At 43.4% G+C, this 5,266-nt stretch overlaps 1 long non-coding RNA gene across 1 annotated transcript; it reads right to left on the minus strand.

Moving 5' to 3' along the window:
- Window positions 1–1,086: 1,086 nt before the first annotated feature.
- Window positions 1,087–4,979, minus strand: LOC310749825. The gene is made up of 2 exons (XR_014541824.1): window positions 4,455–4,979; window positions 1,087–1,651 (listed from the first exon to the last, which is right to left on the minus strand). It is a non-coding gene; the product is annotated as an uncharacterized lncRNA (long non-coding RNA).
- Between the last annotated feature and the right edge of the window lie 287 nt (window positions 4,980–5,266).

Below are 5,266 nucleotides of genomic sequence, written 5' to 3' on the forward strand. Positions count from 1 at the left end.
GCCCCATGGGGGGGGGGAGTCTTGGGATTCAGAGAAATCCCTTTATATGTCCAGCTGTCCTTCGTCAACAACAAATTGTTGCTGTTTTTGTGTTGAATATATGCTATATGGTAATTTATGGACCTAATAGGTCCACACGCAACACAAAACACTGTTGTTGTATGTAGGTTTTAGTTCATTTTTTAAATCTTATATTTCATAAATGTACATTCATTTTTTTCTTTAATTTTTTTGGGGGGGGCCCCAAGAGAGTGGGGCCCTAAGCTGTAGCTTGTTTAGGTTGTACGTAAATCTGGCACTGATCGTAGTGGGCACGGACACCTTTTATTCCCAGAAAAAAAGCACTTCTGTCACCCATTGAACCCACTGAAGGGCATTCCGCCTGCAGCCCCTTCAAACCCAGAGCCAGGATTTGAACTGGGAACGTCTGGCTCCCAACTCAGCCTCTTTGGCCCTGCTTCCTAGCTAACTGAATCCACAGCGGGCGTGTTTTAACCTACAGTTAAACTGACCTTGCTGCCCTGAATTTAGCCCAAACCTTGCAATTAAAAAAATATATATCCCACCTGTCCGCCATGGGCTTTTGCTTTCCAAACCCTTTTAAAGTCTATGTGGGGAACAGCGAGGAATGCTTAAAATCCCGCTCCTCGGCTGCCTGTTTCTAATATTAGAATGGAGGGAGCTGTTCACTTCCTGGAAGCTTCAGCTCGCTTTTGTTCTGCAGATTTTCTTTACTTTTTCTTTCTCCACCCTCCCCGTCGCCCCCACCGCACCCCAGCAGTTGTCAATGAGCATGTGGAAACAATTATGATAAACAGCTTACGATTAAATGCAAAGTACCTCCAAGATTTGTAGCAGTTAAGCTTTCTATTTTAGTGGGTGGTGGAGGGGGGGCGGCGGCGGCAGCAGGGGGGGTCTACAAAAGGAAAGGGAACGGCTACATCCTTAGCTTTCATTGTTATTTTATTGCATTTCTTACCCACCCTACGCCATAAGGTCCCAGGGCGGGTTGCAACCATATCAAGTTACAAGATTAAAATCAGCTAAAACACTCTAGAGTCAGAAGAATTAATCTGTAGTAATATCTCAAAAGTATTGTTTTATTGTTATTATATTAATCCGCCCTTGACCAGAAGGTCCCAGGGTGGGTTACAGCAATATAAATACAGCCTTAAAAACAGTTTAAAACAAACTACAGTAATAGCTAGAGTGAGTCCAGGGCTTTTCCCCCCCAGCCGGAACTCACTCAAGTGGGTGCCGTTGCCATTGTAAGAGAACAAGGAAGCGGTTCATGGTGAGTTCCAGGACTTCTTTTTCTAGAAAAATAGCACTGAGTCCCAGTAGTAGTAGTCGTCGTTGTAGTAGTATCAGTATCCTGCTCCTCTGACTGGGTTGCCCCTGCTACTCTGGGCAGCTTCCACCATACAGTCATACCTCATGTTACATCCGCTTCATGTTACGTTCTTTCAGGTTACGTCCCGCAGCAACCCGGAAGTACCAGAAAGGGTTACTTCCGGGTTTCGCCTCTCGTGCATGCGCAGAAGCGGCGAATCACAACCCTCGCCTGTGCAGACGCGCCACTGCGGGTTGCGCTCTTTTCATGTTGTGAACAGGCCTCCGGAACGGATCCCGTTCGCAACCAGAGGTACCACTGTATATAAAAACATAATAAAACATTACACATTCAGGTGTCTTCTAAAGGTTATAAATACAGTCGTAGTCATACCTCGGAAGTTGAATGCCTTGCGAGGCGAATGTTTTGGCTCCTGAACGCCGCAAACCCGGAAGTGATTGTTCCGGTTTGCAAACGTTCTTTGGAACCCGAACGTCCAACGGGGCTTCCTGCAGCCAATCGGATGCCGCGCCTTGGGTCCCAAACCATTTTGGAAGTCGAATAGACTTCCGGAACGGATTCCGTTTGACTTCCGAGGTACAACTGTACATAGATATGTGTGTGTCAAAGGCCAAAGTATTGAGCATAAGATGTAAGCTGTACAGTTAAGATGCCAGGACACACATCTGTGGAGAGGGAATTCCAGAGCATTAGGGGGTGTCAAAGAGAATCATGTCCTTTCTAGGGTCAACCTGCCGCCCCCCCGAATCTCTGAGGCTGGTGCAATTGCTAAGAGGGCGTCTTCTACTGCTCTTAACAGCTGAGCAGGTGTATAGCAAAGGAGGCAGTCTTCCAGATATTTGTTCAGGGCTTTAAACACCCATTTGAGCACCTTGAATTGGGTCCTCAAGTTGATACAAATACTTCCAACAAGGCTTCTAAGGGGACTTTTTTTTTATCTCAATGGGGATCTGAATTTATTTGAAATGATTTTTGGTATGAACAGTTGTTTTGTATATGATTTTTTATTAGTATTCTATCTTGAAATCGTGTTGAGGTGCTTCATAGGAAGCAATTCATAGATGAAATACATAAACAATAAAATCACAGTAACCCAGGAGGTGGTCCATATTCTATCAAAGTAATTGGCAAAGTTCCCCATTGATTTGGACAGACCATTTTCTGGGGAGATGCTCAGCTCTGGGTTTCCTGGATCAAGATGGGAGTTGGACCACGTTTCCTAAAAGACCTTCACTTATTGATTCTGTGCACTATTGAGTTCAGCGGAAGTTTCTCTCCGGCACCCCATTTCGGTTTAATAGGATATGCAAACCAGGTCAGAGAGACGAGACGTGCAAGTTCAGAGATGTTAAAACTTCCGTACCCACAACATGTTGAAATTTGTGTGAGAGAGAGATTAATACTTAAGCATCATGCTCTGTTACAGAATGCAGGAGGAAAACTAAGGGGGCAGCCCCCCCAAAAAAAAAGCATCCCAGTGAGAACGGGACATGTTCAATGGCCACAGAATGTGGAGAGTCTGGGATAGGGCACACAGAACAGTTCCAGCAGATCTCACTTTTACATCTCTCAACATTCCTTCTTAGCTGGCTTTGTTCACTCAAAATCTGTGAGAAATTGAGGGGACTCTCTTATGAACTATTATTGCTCTTGAATGAAGAATGAGTGAAATGTTTTTAAAACAAAAAATGTTTTAGCTGCTCTTTTCCAGTTCTGATTCCTTCTCCCAAAACATCCAAACTGGGCTTTGTTCTTCTATCCTTAAGCTTTGAAAATACAAATATTTCCAGGACTCATTGTCTACCAAGACAATCCTAATTGAGCAAAGTTTTCTTGCAGTTCCTTACATTTGCTCCCTAAATTCTTTGATGAAAGAAAAAGCTGGGCTTTTCTTATAGTAAAGGTGGATAGGATTGCATAGATCTTATTATTCAGTTTCCTGGTTTTTGCCCAGCCCTCATTAATGGGTTTCCTGGTTTTTCCATTTGCACTGTCCAGGATGTGTGTCCGGTTGATATCAGCAAAATGTGCTAATAGAAGAATGATGACATCAGTATCAGGGTGATTTACATCACCAGATTCTGACTGTAATACCACTAGGCCATCTTTCTGCAACAATGCAGGCAAAGCTTGCAAACTAATATTTGAATCAACTTCCTCCAGATTTGAGCAAAGCAGTTCAAACCAAGGTTTTCCCCTCTTCCATAATTTGGTAACTACCACCCTCCTTTCGATTCCCTCCCTTCCAGAATAGTTGAACAGGGCCAGCCCACTCATGAGACCAGGTGAGGCGACCGCCTCAGGCAGCAAAATCCACAGCGGCAGGCAACAGATCCCACTGACAATCTTTCTTCCCCACCTTGTTCCTGATGTAGATTTTCTTTCACCCCTTCTTCCCTGGTGGGGAGTGGGGTCCACACCTGTAACTGAATGTTGGTCTTGCAAGACACTCATTACAACAGTCATTCATTTCTTGTCCCTAAATTCAGCAAACCACGTAGGACGTCTACTCATAAGAACATCAACACTATAGACAACTGCCTGTCCTCTGCGTGGAATTTCAGGGATGGGGGTGGGCATGCACACCACAAGTTCTGAGAAAGTTGCAGGCAATTTCACAATGCCTCTAGTTATAACTATTAAGTCTACAATATAGGAACTTCCAGAGAAATATCTTTTGCTGCTATTTCTGAAAGGCTCTCTGTGGTGCAATGAATGAAGTTAGGTTCTGGGGGTTGAACGGTTCTTGACGTCACCTAGTTCCTTAAGTTGCCTAGTGTTCCTTAAATGGAGAAGACATTCCATTCAAAAGTTTATGTCAAAGCTCAATTATGTTTATTTGATTCTGCCAGCAGCAGTGGAGTGTCTCTTTCCTTCTTCGTTTCCTTGGCTTTTCCTGAAATCTTCGACTTAACATTCACATTTGCAGTTGTTTCATAAAGCAAAGGCACTACTGGCCCAGCACCACCCTTGATCATTGATCACTATGGCAGGACATGATGGGAGTTGAATTCAGAGGACCATAGGTTCCCAACCCCTTTTCTAAAGGTAATATAAAGCTAACCTGACAACCTGCAATTTGTGTTGTCCCATAGCTCACCTGTCTTTTTCTCACACCAAATAATAGAAATGGGCTGTTTCAGATAACAAGCAGGTGTAGCTGCAGCAAGATGACACATCAGCACTGGGATTCAGCAAATGAAAATCTACAAAATAAGAGGCATCCGTTCAGATTTTCACCCATCTTTGGAACAGTATTGTCTGATTACAGTTTAAGTTGGACTGGTGTCAGAACCCAGCACCCTCAGATCCCACTTGCAGGCTTTCAATCAATACCCATGTAGTTGACCACTGTGAGAACAGGATACAGACTCAACGGGCCTCTGGCCTGATTCAGCAGGGCTCTTGTGTTCTTATGAGTTAATGGGACTTGCTTTTAAATGGAAATGCATATGATTGCACTTGTATAATTAAGATTGGGGTTTTTTTGTGTATGAGCACGAAGTTTGTCTCTGTGTGTGGAGAGAACTTTTGCATAACAGAATAGTCAGGCGGTGCAATCCTGTTTGTGTTTACTCAGAAGTTAGCCCCTGCTCCTAGTAAGTGTGCTTAGCAGGGACAGGAGTGAAATTTGGTTTCATTTGTATTTTACCGAGAGCCTACCTAATCCACACCTCCTTAAAAAATCGACTTGCCTCATTCACAAATATATAATCAACTTGCATCAGTCAGCAATATATAATCAATTGCATCAGCCATCAATCACCATTCCTAGGAATTATGAAAGGTAAAAAAATAAGGAAGTGGAACAAGTTCCAAACCCTTTTTAAAAGCTCTTTGAAATTTTCAAAAGGCAGCTTGCTTTTATATCTTTGCATCTTTCAGGGAGGGAAGGAGGGTTGTTAGAATGAT

Source organism: Podarcis filfolensis, assembly GCF_964270895.1.
Source record: "Podarcis filfolensis genome assembly, chromosome: 14".
Classification (NCBI taxonomy): domain Eukaryota; kingdom Metazoa; phylum Chordata; class Lepidosauria; order Squamata; family Lacertidae; genus Podarcis; species Podarcis filfolensis.